General features: G+C 34.4%; 1 pseudogene; it reads right to left on the bottom strand.

Annotated features, from left to right (window-relative positions):
- Nucleotides 1–11,247: 11,247 nt before the first annotated feature.
- On the bottom strand, nt 11,248–17,346 carry LOC129495461 (glyceraldehyde-3-phosphate dehydrogenase-like; annotated as a pseudogene).
- Between the last annotated feature and the right edge of the window lie 1,965 nt (nt 17,347–19,311).

Here is a 19,311-nt window from a genome sequence, read left to right as displayed (position 1 = left end):
CCATTACAAAGATGTGCATATACTTGTACTGTCTATAATGTCTTTAGAGCTCAGTATTGAAAGATAACAGTTCTATATCATCACTTGGAAATGTATCCTACATGTGGATAAAATAAGATAGTTTTCAAACTCTGACACCTTCAGGAAATCTGTTAATAAAAACATGAATCCTTCATTCACTCATTCATTCATTCATTCATGAATTTAATAATCATTAACTTCCTACCAAGTAATTTGTCCTGAGACATATGATAGGAATACAAACACAAAGAAACACAGTCCCTGACGTCAAGAAGCTTTTAGTTACAAAAAAATTAAGCAGAGCTGAAAATAAATCAATACAATGAAGTGTGACAGGTATCATTATAGATTCATACACAGGATGAGACATTAAAAAGTCTAGAATCAATTAAGAAGACTAGAATCAATTCTAGTAGGAAGAAACAAGATACATTAGCAGAGTGCTGCTTTTAGAACAGATTAACTGTAAAGGTGGAGAGTGGTCCAAGTAAGTGCCAAGGAAGAGTGATCATTTAAGCAAAGACAAGGAAGTGTGAAGCATCCTAGAATGTTCTGGGAGTCACCAGCATTTCAAACTATAGGAAACAAACTGAAAGTTGCTGGAGGGGAGGCGTGGGGAGGCATGGGGTAATTTGGTGATGGGTATTGAGGAGGGCACGTGATGTGATAAGCACTAGCTGTAGAATGCAACTGATGAATAACTGAACTCTACCTCTGAAACTAATGATACACCACATGTTAATTAATTGAATTTAAATAAAATAAGATAATTTTTAAAATGGCTAGTTTCATGTGTGGAAGGAGTAGTGAGTAAGGGAACTTTGATTAAAACTAGCGGCATAGATTTCTTTCCTTTGTAAGTGATTAAAGTATATACTAGGCATGCTATTTTAATTGTCTGTATCTATGAGAAGTTTATTAATTATACCATGAATCCATATAAAACATGTCACTGCCTTTAGGAGATGGATATATCTCAGTGCCTAGAAGACACTTGTCTTTATGATGTTGCTATTGAAAACTTAAAGTCTGAAACATGAGAGTAAAAGTTTTAATTGCATCCTAAAATTGATTTAAATTATTGTACTAGGAAAGCAAAAGACAAATGACACTTTTAAGATCCCAAGAATTGGAGTGTAGCATAGGAACAAAGTTAATGCAACACAGTTCTAGGATGGGCTAAGATGGCCACTCAACACCAAGTCAGACAGTAACTCCATCCACCCTTGAATAACTTTTTAATTGACTATTAGGCATATTAATTAGGGTAGAGAATAAGACAGACTAAGATCATTACTGTGAAAATAAACCAAAATGAGCTTCTGAAGTTATGCAAAATATTAAAATAGAAAACATTTTGCCCAGAGAAAGATTTATTTGTTTTTGACAATGTAAATAGAAGGGTATAATTGCAAATTAAGTTTATTATCATTTTAATGTCAGCATTTTTTTTCTGAACTTCTCACTGGGAACATTGATGAATAAAGAATTACAAATGGGGGTGCTTCATTTCAGAAATACATCAAATGTTAATGCACTATAGAAAACTATTCCATAAAGTAATGCGAGCATCTGTTTTCCAGAAATTTTTTCAACTAATACCAATTTTATTCTGCATGAGTTCTTTTTTTTTGTCCTAATTTCCTTTTAAAGAAATATTGTGGGAACACTGAAACATGCAAGAAGCTGTCTCGTAATAAGAAAATTTGACTTTATGCAAGTGTGCCCAGTCCAATGGCCTTTTCATGTTTTTATTTTCCTGCAAAATTCAGCATTACTCTTTCTGTATTTTTTTTAATTTATTCATTCACTTAACATCTAATGGATATCTAGAGTATGGTAAAAACTGTCCTGGGATATGGGATTTCAGTGATGGATCAGGTCTATGCAACTTCTGATCTCATACATGTTACCTCACTTATGTCTTATTTAAACTTCACAAGATGAAGTTTGAACTAATGGTTTAACTATTAGTTATCTGTTAATTTGTTTTTGACAATGTAAATAGAAGGATATAATTGCAAATTAAATTTATTATCATTTTTATGTCAGCATTTTTTTCTGAACTTCTCACTGGGAACATTGATGTTTATGATCACAATGATGTAAACCTGTCAAGTTTAAATAGCTGACAATCTTTCTTTCCTAAATCCCTTTACACTCTCATTAATACCAGAGATTTCAAGGCAATTATTTTAAAATATTATTTATTTATATTATTTTTAAATTTTATTAAGTTTTTAATTTTAATTCTAGTATAGTCAACATACGTTATATCAGTTTCAGGTACATGATTATAGTGATTCAACAATTCTATACATTACTCAGTGCTCATCATAAGTGTCCTCTTTAATCTTCAACTATTCCACCCATCTCCCCACTCACCTTGTTTTAAACTGAACACTTCTTCTCTATTGTCTGTATCAGTTTGGTGGTTAATAGCCTATCAGTTAATTCTTATAAACAAATTATTTTTAAAAAAAGATTAGTGCATTTTTATTCCCATGATAATCACGTTGGTCCACATTTTTATATTTGCATGATTGCAGTAATACAACAACCTCCTCCTTAAACCCTCTAAACTATCTTTTAGTCCAGTCATTCAGCCCAGAACAATGAAATCAGCCTTTTAGTTCCTGAGCTACCTTAAAAAAAAAATGGGTAAGAACAAAATGATGGCTTCCTCTCACCCCCCTTTTTTCTTTTATGGTTAATCTTAAAAGGGTTTCCTCTCCCTGCGTTATATTTAATTTATATATGAGTTATATATTTCCTTATCTTCTGATTTTATTCCTGTCTATGATAACATATTTTTAGTTGATCTTTTGCCATATATTGCTTTTTATTTCATTTCTTGGATAAAATTCATATGTATGTTTATTTCTGGTCACCTGGTTTAAACCAAGCCATTCTTGCCTGATTCACTCAGGGGTTGTTCTGATGGATATTCCTGAGCCTCAGACAGATTCCCCCAGTGTCTAAGTCTTTATTTCTCTTTACCACATCAACTGCATGCTGCGTGAACTTCTATTTTTTTCTATTTAACTGGGCAATCACGCTCAACTGCCTCATGCTATGAACACCTTAACCTCAGATCAGTCCACCTAGTTAGCTTTCCTATAGCAACTCCAGGATTTATGGAGCTTACTGAAAAAAAAAAAAGAAAATATTGCTTTGCAGATTTGGTCCCTTTATCAGTTTCTTAACTCACATTTAACTGAATCCTCACTAGTGCCTGGAAATTCTTTCCTTTCTAATTGCTATTTTCCCATTCTCTCCTTTTTTTTTTTTTAATCATTGGCACTGCTTCTTATCCATAATTTTAAATAGATGAACTCAAACTCTACTTCACCAACCAAAAACAGAAAAAAAAAATCAGAAAGAATTTCCCTCAAAGTTATGCCAATGACACTAAAAAGTCATTGATCTTAAAGGATGCCTTTGCTATCAAATGCTAATAGACAAAAATTCCCTCAAGAATAAATGTAGTTCTTCTACTATCCTGCCTTATATTACCACCCTTTCTCCCCAATCCAAGATAATTTGCTTTATGGAAATAAAACATCTTTTAAAAAAACAACTCTTCTTTTTATTGTACTCTTGTCAGTAATATTACAAACATAGTTAAAATACAGTTTTTTATAAACATACAGACAAATGAACATGAAACTCCTTTCTCCTGACTCATTATTGTTTCTACTATTACTTCACTTGCCTCTTCCCTGTAGATTAAGTCTTTTTGAAGGGGTGACTTCCCTGCTGCTTCAATCATTTACTTCCTATTTCTTTAACTCACTGACACCAATGGCGCCAGCAGTCCTTGGTCACTAATGTCATTAATGACATTAGTCACTAATGACACAGACCCTACACACTCTACAAAAATTAATTTAAAGCCAATCACAGACCTATATGTAAAATGTAAAACTCTAAAATTTCTAGAAGATAGTATTGGATAAATTCTCCATGACCTTAGGTTCAGTGATGACTTTTTGATACAACAAAGGCATGATCCATGAAAAAATAATTGGTAAGTTGGACTTCATTAAAATTAAAATTTTCTGCTCTGCAAGGGATACAAAAGAATGAGAAGATAACCACAGAATGGGGTAAAGTATCTGAAAAGACATTGACTGTTAAAGGATAGCTATCCAAAATATACAAAGAACTCTCAAAACTCAACAATAAGAAAATTAAAAAGCAGATTTAAAAATGGACATAAATTTTGAAGAGCCACATAAAAAAATATAGAGAGATGAAAAAGCATATGAAAAGATGCCCAACAGCCAAAGTCATTAGGGATTTTATAAATTAAAACAACAATGAGAAACAATTTTACACCTGTTAGAATGGGCAACATTCAAAACACTGTAGCACCAAATTGCCAGCTGGAATGTTGAGTGACAATAATGCTCATTCATTGATGATGGGAATACGAAATAGTATGGCCACTTTGGAAGGCAGTTTGCCAATTTCTTACAAATCTAAACATAAACCTAACCATATTACCTAGCAATTATGCTCCTCGGATTTTACTCAAATTAGTTGAAAACATTTCCATACAAAAAACTGCATATGGATGTTTATAGTAGTTTTATTCATAACTGCCAATAACTGGAAACAGCCAATATGTTTTTCAATAGGTTTTTCAATATGATAAACTGTGGTACATCCAGACATTGGAATATTATTCAGTGCTAAAAAAAATATGAGCTATTGAGCCAGGATAAAACATGGAGGAGCCTTAAGTGCTTATTAATAAGTGTAAGAAACCAATTTAAAAAGCTACATACTGTATAACTTTATCTATATGATATTCCTTTTCTGATATTCCAGAAAAGGTAAACTATAGAACCAAACGATCAGTGATTGCCAGAGATTAGGAGAAAAGGAAGGATGAGTAGGTGGCTCACAAAGATTATTTATGTCAGTGAAATCATTCTGTGTGATATAATAATGGATACAAGTCGTTTTATACTTACATTATAGATTTTTCAAAACCTATAGAATGTACAGTATAAAGAGTGAACTGTAATGTAAATTATGAACTTGGGTGATACCTGGGTGGCTTAGCAGTTGATTGTTTACCTTTGGCCCAGGGCATGACCCGGGATGCTGGATGGAGTCCCACACTGGGCTCCTTGCATGGAGCCTGCTTCTCCCTCAGCCTATGTCTCTGCCTCTCTCTGTGTGTCTCTCATGAATAAATAAATAAAATCTTTAAAAAATAATAAAAAAATAAATTATGGACTTGGGATGATGATGAATCAATATAGGTTCATCAAATATAACAAATGTATCATTTTGGTACTGTAATTTGATAGGCCAAGGGGTCATGCATTGTGGGCAGTGGTATATTGGAACTCTCTATACTTTCCAATCAATTTTCTATTACAGAAATGTATTAACACAATTTTATAAAAACAACTAGGGATATATTTAATAACACATGTGCAAAACTTGTACACTGAGTACTGCACAATTCTACTGAATGAAATAAAATATTATCTAAATTAATACAAAGTTATACAATATTAATGGTCCAGAAGACTCAATATTCTTAAAACATAGATTTCCCGAAAAGTGAGCTACAGGTTAAACTAAGCCCATTTGAAATTACAGCAGGCATTTTATTTATAAATGCACAAGCAGTTTATATAATTTGTTACAAAATAAACCAGACTAACCAAAACAATTTTTAAAAAGTAGAACAAAGTTAGAGAAATTACACTATCAAATTTCTATATTTACCTTAATTCTACAATAATTATTAGAGTGTAGCATTGATGAGATAAAGACATGCAGATTTTCCAAAAAAGTATCAAATGAGAGTGGCCCAACATTTCTGTATAGCACGAGAGTAACTATTTTTGGTTTTGCAGCCACATAGAATTTCCTTTGCATATTCTTCTGTTATTTTTGTTCTTTATTTTGTTTAATACCTCCTTTAAAAATGAAAAAAAAAAACATTCTTAACCTGTGGGTCATGAAAAATAGGTTGCAGGCCAGATATGATCATGTGTTTCTACACCTAATACAGAGAGTCCAGAAATAGGCTCAAGAATGTATGACCAGTTGATTTGAGAAAGGTGTTAACGTAATTCATTAAAGAAAAATATTTTTTCTACAAATAGTTCTTTATTCTCTAATGTACAGAAAACTTATTTCTACATTGAACTTTAGAATACCTCCAACAGTATCAGTGTTTTTGATTTTTATTTGTTTCTTCAGTGGACTATTTTATTTAATTTAGGGCTTCACTACATTTTTTTAAGTCACATAGGTGCATTTATTGTTATATAACATAATATTTTCCTAGTTGAATGGAATTTATTTATTTTTCTCATGTAAAGAATAAATAAAATAACATTTTTACTGCTACTTGAAAATTCTATAAATGTTTAGTACACATTTGTTATGATTATTATAATCCTATTGAATGTTTATCCACTATAAACTGATTATAGATTTGAGTGGCACACATTATTACATAAAGATCTTGTAGTTAAAGCTATGGAATGTGTTATAAAATATGCATTCAAAAGTATGCTGTGCATTTGAGTGAGGAGTAATAATAATATACTAATTAAGAAATAATATACTCATTTAGAAAAATAAAGGAAACATTCACGAATTTATAATTAAACTTGGTTTAGGGACACCTGGGTGACTCAGTGGTTGAATGTGTCTGCTTTTGGCTCAGTCGTGATCCCAAGGTTCTGGGATCGAATACCGCATCAGGCTCCCCATGAGGAGTCTGCTTCTCCCTCTGCCTATGTCTCTGCCTCTCTCTCTGTGTCTCTTATGAATAATTAAATAAAATCTTTTTAAAAAGGTTTAAATCACAATATCTTGTCCTTCTATGAGTATAAAGGGCAGACATAATTTCTTTAAAAGCCCATGTAAAATTGTGATGAAACTACTTTGCAGGGGACCCATTTTCGATTTGGGAATTTCAATAACTTTGCAGTATTGTGATTTATTTTCTATGTAATAATTCTAAGATAACATTCCATCACATGATTATTATAAATTTCCTTTATTCTTACATTTGTCAAATAGATTTTGTAAAAGACATATCACTTAGAGGATTTTTTTAAAGGTTTCATTTAATTATTTTGAGAGAGAGGGAGCAAGAGCATGTGTGTGTGCAAGTGGGGGAGGGCCAGAGGCAGAGGGAGAGAGAATCTCAAGCAGAGTCCAAGCTGAGCATGGAACCAAACTCAGGGCTTGATCCTAGGACCCCGAGATCATGACCTGAGCCAAAATCAAGTCAGACATTCAACAAACTGAGCCACCTGGGGGTCTCTAGAGGATCTTAACTACATATTAAAACATAGCATGGGGATCCCTGGGTGGTGCAGCGGTTTAGTGCCTGCCTTTGGCCCAGGGCACGATCCTGGAGACCCGGGATCGAATCCCACGTCGGGCTCCCGGTGCATGGAGCCTGCTTCTCCCTCTGCCTGTGTCTCTGCCTCTCTCTCTCTCTCTCTCTCTCTCTCTCTGTGTGTGTGACTATCATAAATAAATAAAAATTAAAAAAAAGCTTAAAAAAAATAAAACATAGCATGTTTTGCAGAGAGCACAATCATTAAATGAAAAAAACAAATTAATATTTTGCAGTTTTCAGAACTTGTCTGTTTAGACAATTATATTTAAATCCAAATGACCTTACCTTTCTTAAAACTTTCATTAATAAAAGATAAAGTTCAAATTTATATGAAAATATTTGTATCAATGCCTGGGCCTTGCAAAAACTGAAAGTAGAAATGACTGAAATATAATTTATTAGAATGAATCTCCAGTATTCCTGAAACCTTGACTCCAACCATGAATGAAAGGGAAACTACACCAGCAGGAAGTTGATAATGAGCTGATGGCCTCTTAGGAACTACATATGGGATCAGGGTTCATGAGAAATGAATAATAACTGGTAACTAATTCCACTGCAAGCAACCAAGAAATATTCCAAGTCAAAAAGTTATGGAAATGCTAAAAATAATAAAGATATTTACAAATGATACTTATAATTGCTAAACTTTCTCAATGTGTTTTTTACTTGCATTCACTTCTGTCCACCATTATTCCCGATTTCATGAAGTCTGTTGTTAGGAATCAAGAGAAGGTGAGGGATAAGAAATCATCTCTGCCCAACCGTGCCTGAGTAAACCTACTATCCCTGCAAAACTCACTATGTGTGTGAACTTGTGTAACACATTTCTCTGTGTATTTGCTCATGTAGGAAATACAGAATGATAATTATATACAATTTGTAGGTTTATCTGAGAATTAAGAGTGTAGATGTATGAAAATATTCTAAGTAGTGTTGTCTCTGAGCAAATATCTATTTTGATTCAGTTATATATTACCATAAATAATATGTTGATTCATTTTGCTATTAGCATTTTGCTTTGAAATTGAATTATCTTGTAAGGCTGAAATGACAGATGAAGTAAGACTTAATAATGTCATCATGCTATTTTAATAAACCTCCTTAGTAGATTCTATGATCACAAGAATCACTACAACTGGGCTATTCCATTGTGTTTATTATAAGAAATACTAGTTGAAGTGTTTAAAATAATCACAGGAAATTTGTAATGCATGCTTCAGATAGAAGAATGCTCAGGGAGATCTGTTCCCAAACTATATGTTAAATATTTATGATATCAAGGTCAATACCTCATCAAAAGAAGTTTGGGAGAAAAGAATAAAATATTCTGGAAAGTTATCTGTGGGGTAATATCACCTGGAAATTCCATAGTGTAAACCACCTTTCCCACACATTTTTAAATTTTTAATTTTTTTTACTGTTTCTATATTTCTGGGATAAATGAAAATGATATGTTGACACCAGTAATTAACATCATAATGACATTGCCAGAAAGAAACCAAATGTAGAAAAGCAATCTTGATGGGAAAAACATTGATGCTTGGCAACATGCATACATGCTAACAAGGTACAGAACTATATGCAAATTAATAGTTATAAAGAATTTAAATAGTAACACATCTGTATGGGGAAAGATACGTAAGTCCTGTCATAGTTCCTGCTTCCTTCTGAAAGTATTCAATAACTTATTTGATGATTTCAACTGATAAATTAGGCCTGATTCAAATAAAAATGAGTTTAACTTTGGAAAAATAGGTACTTGTATATTACAATGTGAGAAAATGTAGATGTCAAAATAAAAATGTTTAACAGCAGTATCAGTCAAGTGATGGTTAACATGGATTTATCTCTCACATTTTGATTCTGCATATTTTCTATTGATTTATTTAGTATTCATGCAGAGACCTTGAAAAATGGTTCATTTTTGCTGATGGATGTAGGGGGTGGAACCGCATCACTGCACAGAAAATGCATTAACTGGTATGATAACACAGTCATAAATGTAACAGGATTCATTACTACCAAGAACTAGCACTATGATGCCTATAAACTTTTTCCCTAGTTTTTAAAATGTATATTAAAGAGAAATTTCACCACGACTTTAAGCCTCTAGGGATTTACATTACAGTCAGTAAATAAAACGAAGTTAATCACCTCAAAGGCAAAGTATTATTACCGTTTTTAAAAAGATTTTATGTATTTATTTGAGAGAGAGAGACAGAAAGAGAGAGGGGAACATGTGCACAAGTGGGGGGTAGAGGAAGAAGAAGCAGACTCTCTACTGAGCAGGGAACCTGATGTGGGATTTGATCCCAGGACTCTGGGATTATGACCTGAGCTGTTGAAGGCATACATTTAACCAACTGAGCCACCCAGGTGTCTGCAAAGTATTGTTTTTGTTCTACAGGATACACTTTTTACTTGTTTATTTTTTATGATTAAGATGTGAAGTAAAACATGGTACACGTATAGAAAAACACATACATCTATTGACTACCTATAGCCAAATACCCATATAATATTTTGTTTGGCCCACAATTGTTAATGTTCCACTGGAAAACCTACATTAAGAACCTATGATCAGCTATATTAGGATTCTCCAGAGAAAAAGACATATCAATAAAGAAAATACATACCAATAGATACCAATATCTTACTGTCTACGCACATACACATACACACAAATACACTGAGAAAGAAAGAAAGAGAGAGACTTATTATGAGAAGTTGTCTCATGATAAATGACTAGAAGAGTCAATGGCATAAATCTCATTCTAAGGACTGGAGAAGATGAGAGGCAATATTCCAGATCCACCAGTGAGGCAGAAAAAGAGAAGTGGAATTCCCCTTCCTTAATCTTTCATTGTAGTTGGCTTTCAATGGATTAGTTGAGGCCCACCCATATTGGGTATGGCATTCTACATTACTTAGTTCATTGTTCAAATCCTAATCTCATCTAGAAAAAAATTGTTATAGATAACGTTTAAATAATGTTTAATCTGGGTACCGCAAAGCCAATCTTATTGATACATAGAATTAACTGTCACACCAGTTACGCTGATCACCAGAAGACTCAAGAATGCAGATTCTCTCACTTTTTTGGCCTCACATCTTGGCTTATACATAAATTCCTCCATAAAGATATTCCTGTTTCCTTGAAATTTTATTATTCATCAATCCTATATTATTCCATAGGCTTTGTGAGATGTTATCTTGATTTTACTCTCTTGGTTTCCTGTGTGCTTATCTATATTATCCAAGAGAATGTAAATCCACAAGTAAAAAGAGTAAGGATGAAAATGAGGATACCTAACATTTACCAAGAGGTTACTTTGTACAATACCATCATTGAATAATCTTACACTAAAACATGTTACAAAAGGATAACCTGGATTTCTGTTCATATCTAATATTTGCTTTTACCTCTTGAAAGGATTTCAATTTTCACATAATGTTAGGCTTTGTCAATTCTGCTTGATAAAATCTTTACACTCTTCTATTGTGTGGTAATGTTACCAGACTTCAGAAGAAAATAAGCAATTTCAAACAAGCAATTTAGGAATTTTCTCCAATTCTTAATTAGGCCAAAAGGTCTTTTAATTAATTATTTATTTATTATTTTTTTTCCCAGCTGGGTACAGTACGCTTTATTAAAGGTACATGACAAGGTAGGGCTCCTCAAGCCTCTTCTCTTCTTCAGGGGGTCTTGAATGGAAACTGTGTGTCAGGAGATTCTCAGTGGGTTGGGGAATGATTTGGGGGTGAGGACTCCCCAGCAACTGAGGGCCTCTCTCTTTTTCTAGCTTTAATTGGGGCTGGTGGTCCAGGAGCTCTTACTCTTCGGAAGTCATGTGGATTATAATGCCCACCACCTGGTTGCTATAGCCAAATTCATTGTCATACCAACATATGAACTTGACACAGTGATCAATGAGTTCAATGCCAGGCCCAATATTGAAGGTGGAAGAGTGGATGTCACTGTTGAAGTAGCAGGAGACAACCCGGTCTTCAGTGTAGCTGAGCATGTCCTTAAGGAGACCTTTCAATGCCTGTTCCACCATATTCTTAATGTCATCATATTTGGCAGCTTTCTCTAGGCAGCACTCCAGATCCATGACTGACACATTAGGTGTAGGGATATGGAAAGCTATGCCAGTGATCTTCCCATTGAGCTCAGGGATGATCTAGCCTTGGCAGCACTAGGAGAAGCAAGGATGCTGTATTGGGCAGCCCCTCAGCCATCATGCCACAGTTTCTAGGAGGGTAAACTGGTCTTCTGGGTGGCAGTGATGGCATGAACTGTGGTCACGATTTCTCCATCATGCCATAGTTGTCATGGATGACCTTGGCAGAGAAGCCAAGCAGTTGTTGGTCACGAGGCATTGCTGGTAATGAGGGAGTTGTCCTACTTCCCATGGTCCATGCCCATCACAAACATGGGGGCCTCAGCAGAAAGACCAGAGATGATGACCATCTTAGCTTCACTCTTCAAATGAGCCCCAGGTATCTCTATAATGGTGAAGACCCCAGTGGACTCCACAAGATACTCAGCACTAGCATCACCCCATTTGATGCTGACAGGATCTTGCTCCTGGAAGATGGAGATAGGATTTCCATTGATGACAAGTTTCTCATTCTCACTCATGACTGTGCTGTTAAATTTGCTGTGGGTAGAATCATACTGGAACATATGGACTACATAGTTGAGGTCAATGAAGGGGTCATCGATGGCGACGATATCTACTTTGCTGGAGTTAAAAGCAGCCCTGGTGAGGAGGTACCCAATAAGGCAAATCTGTTTACTTTGATCTTCATTGTGTCTCAGCGATGCACCTGGCCCTGCACCAGAAGATGCAGCTCTCTGTATTGGGGTTAAAGTTCTTATTTCTATGTAGGTTTTCACCTTTGACTAAAAAGATAGTTTTTCTGCGTATGCAATTCAGAGAAGATTATTTATCACAGCATATTAAGATATTACATTACCATCTTCTGGCTTTAATGTTTCTTTTTTTTAATTTTTTTATTTATTTATGATAGTCAGAGAGAGAGAGAGAGAGAGAGAGAGAGAGGCGCAGAGACATAGGCAGAAGGAGAAGCAGGCTCCATGCACCGGGAGCCCAATGTGGGACTCGATCCTGGGTCTCCAGGATCGCGCCCTGGGCCAAAGGCAGGCGCCAAACCGCTGCGCCACCCAGGGATCCCGGCTTTAATGTTTCTTGTTGAGAAAACTTTCTAAATCTCTTGACTTTGGGGATCCCTGGGTGGCACAGCGGTTTGGCGCCTGCCTTTGGCCCAGGGTGCGATCCTGGAGACACGGGATCGAATCCCACATGGGCTCCCGGTGCATGGAGCCTGCTTCTCCCTCTGCCTGTGTCTCTGCTTCTCTCTCTCTCTCTCTCTCTCTCTCTCTCTCTCTCTGTGACTATCGTAGATAAATAAATAAAAATTTTAAAAAAGAATTCTAAAAAAAAGATAAAATAAATAAAATAAATCTCTTGACTTTGTAACTGTTTTCTTTTCCCTCTGGTGGCTTTTTAGGCTTAAGGTTTTGCCTTCAATATACGCTCTGTTAATAAAATGTGTCTAGTTGTACATTTAGTTGGTTTTAATTCAAAAAACATGTGCCTTCTGGATCTGTGTAATCATGTCTTCTTTGATTCTAAAAATTGTCATCCATTTCTTTCTGCCATACTGTCTCTCTCCAATTCTTTATATTCTCTCTCCTTAAATTCATTTTTAAATTTGCACATAAGACTTCCATTCTGTGCCCTATCTTTTGATTCTTGCAGTTTCCTCTATGGGAGGAACGTCTGTAAGAAGTGTCTCAAGATTGGTTCTCCAACTCTGCAGGCCTCAGGGCTGGTTTTTGGTTTTTGCCCCATGATAATTCTCCAAATCAATTACTTTCTTTTACCAATAGCCTTGGTTTTTCTCCTACTGTTTGTTTACACTTGTGTGTGTGTGTAGGAAGCATTTCCTTTCAAGATTGTGCTTTCTTTGGATTTCAAAATCATAGAAAATAATCTTTTTTTTAAGATTTTATTTATTTATTTATGAGAGACAGAGAAAGAGGCAGAGACATAGGCAGAGGGAGAAGCAGGCTCTCTGAAGGAGTCTGACGTTGGACTCCATCCAGGACCCTGGGATCACGCCCCGAGTCAAAGGCAAAAAGTCAACTGCTGAGCCACCGAGGCATCCTGAAAATAATCTTTAATGTAATTTATCCACCAGTAGATGGGAGGAGTAGGAGAATATTTTAGATTTCTAAGTTTTTCATTCTCTCAGAATCAGTATTCAGCTACAAAATTCTGCCTTTGTTGCTGTTGTAACTGTGCTTTCTCAGTGTTTTGAACCCCAGTAAGAGGCATAACTCCTGAGACAGGTAAGGGTTTAATACATTATTTGACATGAGTAAATAAATGAGTAAGTGAGCAAGGAAACGCGACTAGTAATACCGTAATATATATACTTTGTGTAGGTTTCTGTTTACATAGAAAAATGATTTATTAATTTTGCATGAAATGTTAAATATATGGGCAACAACATCTGGTGGTTTTACATGTTTGTTGCTGATAATTAATATTTTTCTTGATACACCAATCTTATAACCTACCAAAAATTCTAATTGTTGGCATTTTAAATAAATAATGTGGATGGCACTGCCTATTGAAAACTCCAACTTTATTAAATTTACACTTAGTTCAAATGGAACAAGACTGAGAGCTGAGAGAGAACACTGAAGTGATATTTCATAAATCTTTGAAACTTATTTTTATAATGTTTGTTGCCACGGTTCGTCTTAAGATAACTCTTTACGAAAAATATCTCAGAGTTCTCCTGTAGCTGTTCAGAGTAAATAATTTTTGAATATTTTAGGCTGTTGGGGCATTGTTGGACTCTATTTCTGTGCAACTCATTTGCTCCAATATTTTCTAATCATTTTTTTTTTCATTAAAACGAGATCTGGCTTTTATCTTTTACTAGAGGATATCAATGTTACTGTCAGTGTGTCTCCGTGTATTTCAGACAAAGCCTCTTGTTAAGGAGTGATATCCCTTTAGTAGTAGCCACTAAGATATCTGAACATAGATGGGTGCCTGGTGTGACACAATAAATTTATTTTAGTTAAACTAGAGAAACCTCTTTCAATTGAGAAGAACGAAAATATTTCCCTTATACTCCCTTAACACAATAGCATAAAAGGAAATGAATTTAACTTGTAATACTCTTTGTGAAATTCATTTCCAAATAGTAACTATTACTTGTAAATTGAGATTATTTTTATTTGCTTCCTCATTTTATTTAATAGAAAAATATATAAACACTTCATTCAGTATGATGAAATCTGCAATTTTTCTACTAGTAGACATTTTCCACATACTACTGAAACAATGCTTATAAGTGAGTTCTGCTTGGTATGAATCAGATGGTGTATGTATATTGGTATATGATCCACGATATACAATCACAAAACTTTAATCTGGAAATGGATTATTAATTATCTTATTTAATCTTCCATTAGTTAAACTGTTTTCTTCCTTAAGATTCTTTTTAAGCAATCATTCAATCAACACTTCAAGTGGAAATTATTATATATAGCAATATATATAATATGCTAATATGGTAAATATGATCCAACAAATGCTCTGACAAAATATCTATTTCTTATTTTTTGTTTGTTCTTAAACACATTGAGCAATAAAAGGGCTTATTTTCTCAGCAAATGATTTTAATAATAGCTTATAAATTCTCCATATTTGAAGTATTTAATAGACAAAAACAGGACACTCTACATTAGTAACAGGAAAACATATCGTTATACATATATCACAAAAGACACACTATCTTCATTTTCCTCCTTTTCTAGATATTTTTAAAGAGATAGATATGCAACATTTGACTTAATATTAAAATGTCCATCACATTTACAACAAAACTGATCATCTAGTCATATTAAGCCATCTAAATTACATTGCTACATTTATTTTCATTTCATGATCCATCTTCCCCACCTTGCAAAAATGCATGTATATTTATGTTTCACCTAAATCTATTCTACAACATAAAAATGGCAAAACCTATTTATGTACCTACCAATTTACATCATTAATATATATCATGGATGTGTCTTTCATAGAAAATCCAGTTTCTTTGTTTTGGCCTTTGTGTAAACTACATGCAACTATTAATCAGTGAACATGTACTGGAGATACATTAGAGTTGCTGAATCCTCTAATTTTTAATTGGAGACATTACATATCCTTACCAACAAGCCCACTACTGCTTACCCAGGAGTATTCTCTCTACACTCTAAAATGTCTGGACTTTAAAGTTGATAAAGTTTGACTAAGGAGAAATGTATGCTAGATGAAAGAGTTCTTACTCTAGGTAGGTGGCTTTCCATGTCTGGGAATAGTAGTATATTTTATTTATATTCATATTGTTTTTTCTTAAAAATATTTCCAAACAGGGCAGCTGATGGGCTCAGTCCATAAAGCACACAGCTGTTGATCTCAGGGTTGTGAGTTCAAGCTCCATGTTGGGTGTGGAGCCTACTTAAAAACAAATAAAAATAAATAAATAAATAAAATTTCCAGGCAATCAATTTAATAATAGTGAAAGAAAAGATTCACAGCCACTCAAACTTACTTTTATGTCCAAATGTAATAGCTGAGCTCTGATGCACTATTTCATACTTGAACTACTTTGAAACTTCACTTTAGAAAATTACATACCATGACATGTATTTGTTGATGCTAAATGGGAAAAGAGCATTGTTGAAATATCAAGCATTTCTTAACTCTAATATTAACTCATGGAATTCATTAGAGAAAAGAATTCCATATTATTACTGATTTTGAAAAATATTGTATTTTTTAAATGTTATTTATTTATTTGGCAGAGAGAGAAGGCACAGCAGGGGAGCAGCAGAGGGAGAGGGAGCAGTAGGTTCCCCACTGAGCACAGACCCCAATGTGGGGTTGGATTCCAGGACCCAGAGATCATGAACTGAGCCAAAGGTAGATGCTTAAACCTGCTAAGCCACCCAGGCACCCTGAAGAAAAATTTAAATGTTGCATTAATGGCAGGAGCAGAATATACCACATTCTCTTCTACCCTTAAAAAAAGAAACAAATGCAGTACTTAACAGAGCAAAGTTAAAACAACTGCAACAAATGAATTTATACTGATACTAAAAGATCATGAATAGAATTTTGGACAGAGGCAGATTGTGATGAATATGTGAAATATATAAAGCAAGATGGGTCAGACCAGCAGCATAATTAATCTAAGTTGAAGAATATTCCATTCCAGAAAAGCAAAACCTGAACCTGACTGTCTCCAATAAAGGGAATTCTCAAAACAAGTAACCTAAAATAATCTGTAAATTAAGGACAAGAGCTCCACCTGAAAACTAATATAATGTCACATTAATTATACCTCATTAAAAAAAAAAAGACGTATGGCTAGTGCAATGGAGGGACTGACTTTTAATAGTTTTTCATTTTAAGCTAATTAAAATTAACTGTAAAATAGCCACATGTAGCCCCACTATACATGTAGGCTACGAGAAACTGGAGGAAGCAAGAAGAATTCTTCCCTAGAATCCTTGGGGGTAAGTGTAGCACTCCCAGCACCCCAATTTTGGATTTCTGGTTTCTAGAACCATGAGAGGATAAAGAGTTGTTGTTTTTGCCATCAGTCTTGGAATAATTTGCTACTCCAGCCCTAGGAAACTAATATAGATAGCTTTGCTGAGGAATTTGAAACTAGAGCAAGTGGCCAAGAGGCCAGAAACAAGGAAGCATTCATTCATGAGGGGTCCAGCGGCACCAGCTACCATCCCAGCTCTGAGCGGTGGCAGCAATATCACTCTCAGCTGACCGGTCATAAAATACAATTTCACTGCCTTTCTGGGCCCTTGTCTCCATGGTCACTGTCCTCACCTGGAGCCTGTTTCTTCAACCTTCCCTTTAATTGTGTTACTCAATATAATCTGTTATCTGGTTGAGGTTAAGATAATCTATCTCCATCATCTACAACCAAAAACCGAGGACCTCAATGGTTTTGAACAGTTTTCCAAAATGATACACCTTGAGTAAAATAGTTTTTTACTTCCATATAATTATATAATATATATTTCGTATAGATCATTATCGTATGTAATATACATATTCGCTTTTTATCTCTCAAAACTTGAGGCCGTCCAAAAACGCGTGTCTCAAAAATATGATTCCCTTCTCAAAATAAAACACACAATGACTTTTCCTGTTGTTCAGGGAAAACAGAAGTGAGTGCATTTCTTCACATTGAGAATTATGTTTGCCATCTGAAAGCCATGGGTGAGTGGTAAAAGCAACCACAATAGAAATGTAAATTGAGCTGAAAGATTTCGTTTGGCAGCAGCTCAGTTTTAAAATTATAAACACAGTAATCTGCAGAAATGTCATATATATTAAGATTTTTATTTAACAATAGCTATGATTTTAAAATATTATTGCATTAGAGAGAAAAATCATGCTTCACACTGTAAAAATTTAGCATTCTCGTAATCTGTAAGAAGTGTTATTTTACATTATTATGAATAATTCATATATTTTAAATGTATTTTTGTCTCAGTTAGAATTCAGAAACTGACAGTGTTAGGTGCACATTTTCATTATTTTCCTATTCTAATATTTTAAAGTCCATTTTAATTTAAATGATTTGATCAACTAAATTACCCTGAAATATTCAAGGGAGTTATGTACACAATCCAGTTTAAAGAATACAAATGAATATATAGATATGTTTTTATTTATTGTACTATTTCTGCTTTAATTTTTAATGTAGAATTTTCTTTACTCTCTCTAAATATGGCCCCTGTAATATACTAAAATGCTACTTTTCATCTCAAAATTAAGAAACTGAGACTAAGATTTCCCTCTATCCTTTCTCTTGAATGGAAGTGGTTAATGTTCTCTATAGTTCTACAATTATCTGCATCTGCATCCACCTATGCAGTGATCTGGATTGATCCTTGATCTTAAATGATGGGGGATGTTAAGTTTAGAATTTGATAACTATAGGATATGAATTTCCTTTTCCTTCTTTTTTTTTCTTCCTATGCATATGATTCCACCATGGTGAAATGGTTTTGTTTTTGACTCTAGTGTGGTCACAGGATGCTCTTCTCTGATGTTAGTGTTTTATGAAATTACCTGTTTTCCATATGAAACACCTTGGTCCAGCTGTGTGCCACACAACCACAAGCTGGGCGCTTGCAGGGTTACTTTCTTTTTCTTTCTTTCTTTCTTTTATCTTCCATTGGCACCGTGGAGGACCCCTTAATGTGATGGTTGCCATGGAAATGTCCATCTGTGTTGTTTTAACTCATTGGTATTTAGATAATATCTCCCATGGTCAGCAGGTACAATCACGGTCGTTCTGTATTTCTGAGTTAAGACAGTCACATTCCAACATACACCACTTTGCAATATGAACATGTGGTGATAGACTTCTTAGGCATAAGTTCTAGATATCTGAGAGGGAAGGTGGGTGGAGAAGCACTCTTTGGAATATAGGACATTTTGAATACGTAGCCACACATTTCACTTATGTATTTATGTATTTACTTATTCACACTTGCTGTTTTAATAAGGTACTAGTTTTGAATTTTATTACTTTGGATAATTTCTATTAGTATCAGTAGGTTCTGTTAGGCCATTCGAGTCATGGCACCTCTGGATATATCTCCACTTCGATTAGGATACCCCACAAGAGTAAAGACAATTTTAGTACTCCAAAACTGTGCTATTCCAGCCCTGTCAATGACTTGAAAAAGTGATCCATATCACTTCTCTGTCTTTATACCTCTGTCCCTCACTGGATTAAAAAAGTACCAAGGGATAGCGTGC

The sequence above is a fragment of the Nyctereutes procyonoides genome, unplaced genomic scaffold (genome assembly GCF_905146905.1).
Source record: "Nyctereutes procyonoides isolate TBG_1078 unplaced genomic scaffold, NYPRO_anot_genome, whole genome shotgun sequence".
Classification (NCBI taxonomy): domain Eukaryota; kingdom Metazoa; phylum Chordata; class Mammalia; order Carnivora; family Canidae; genus Nyctereutes; species Nyctereutes procyonoides.
The sequence above is the reverse complement of the archived record's forward strand: the minus strand, read 5'-3'. Positions and strand labels throughout refer to the sequence as shown.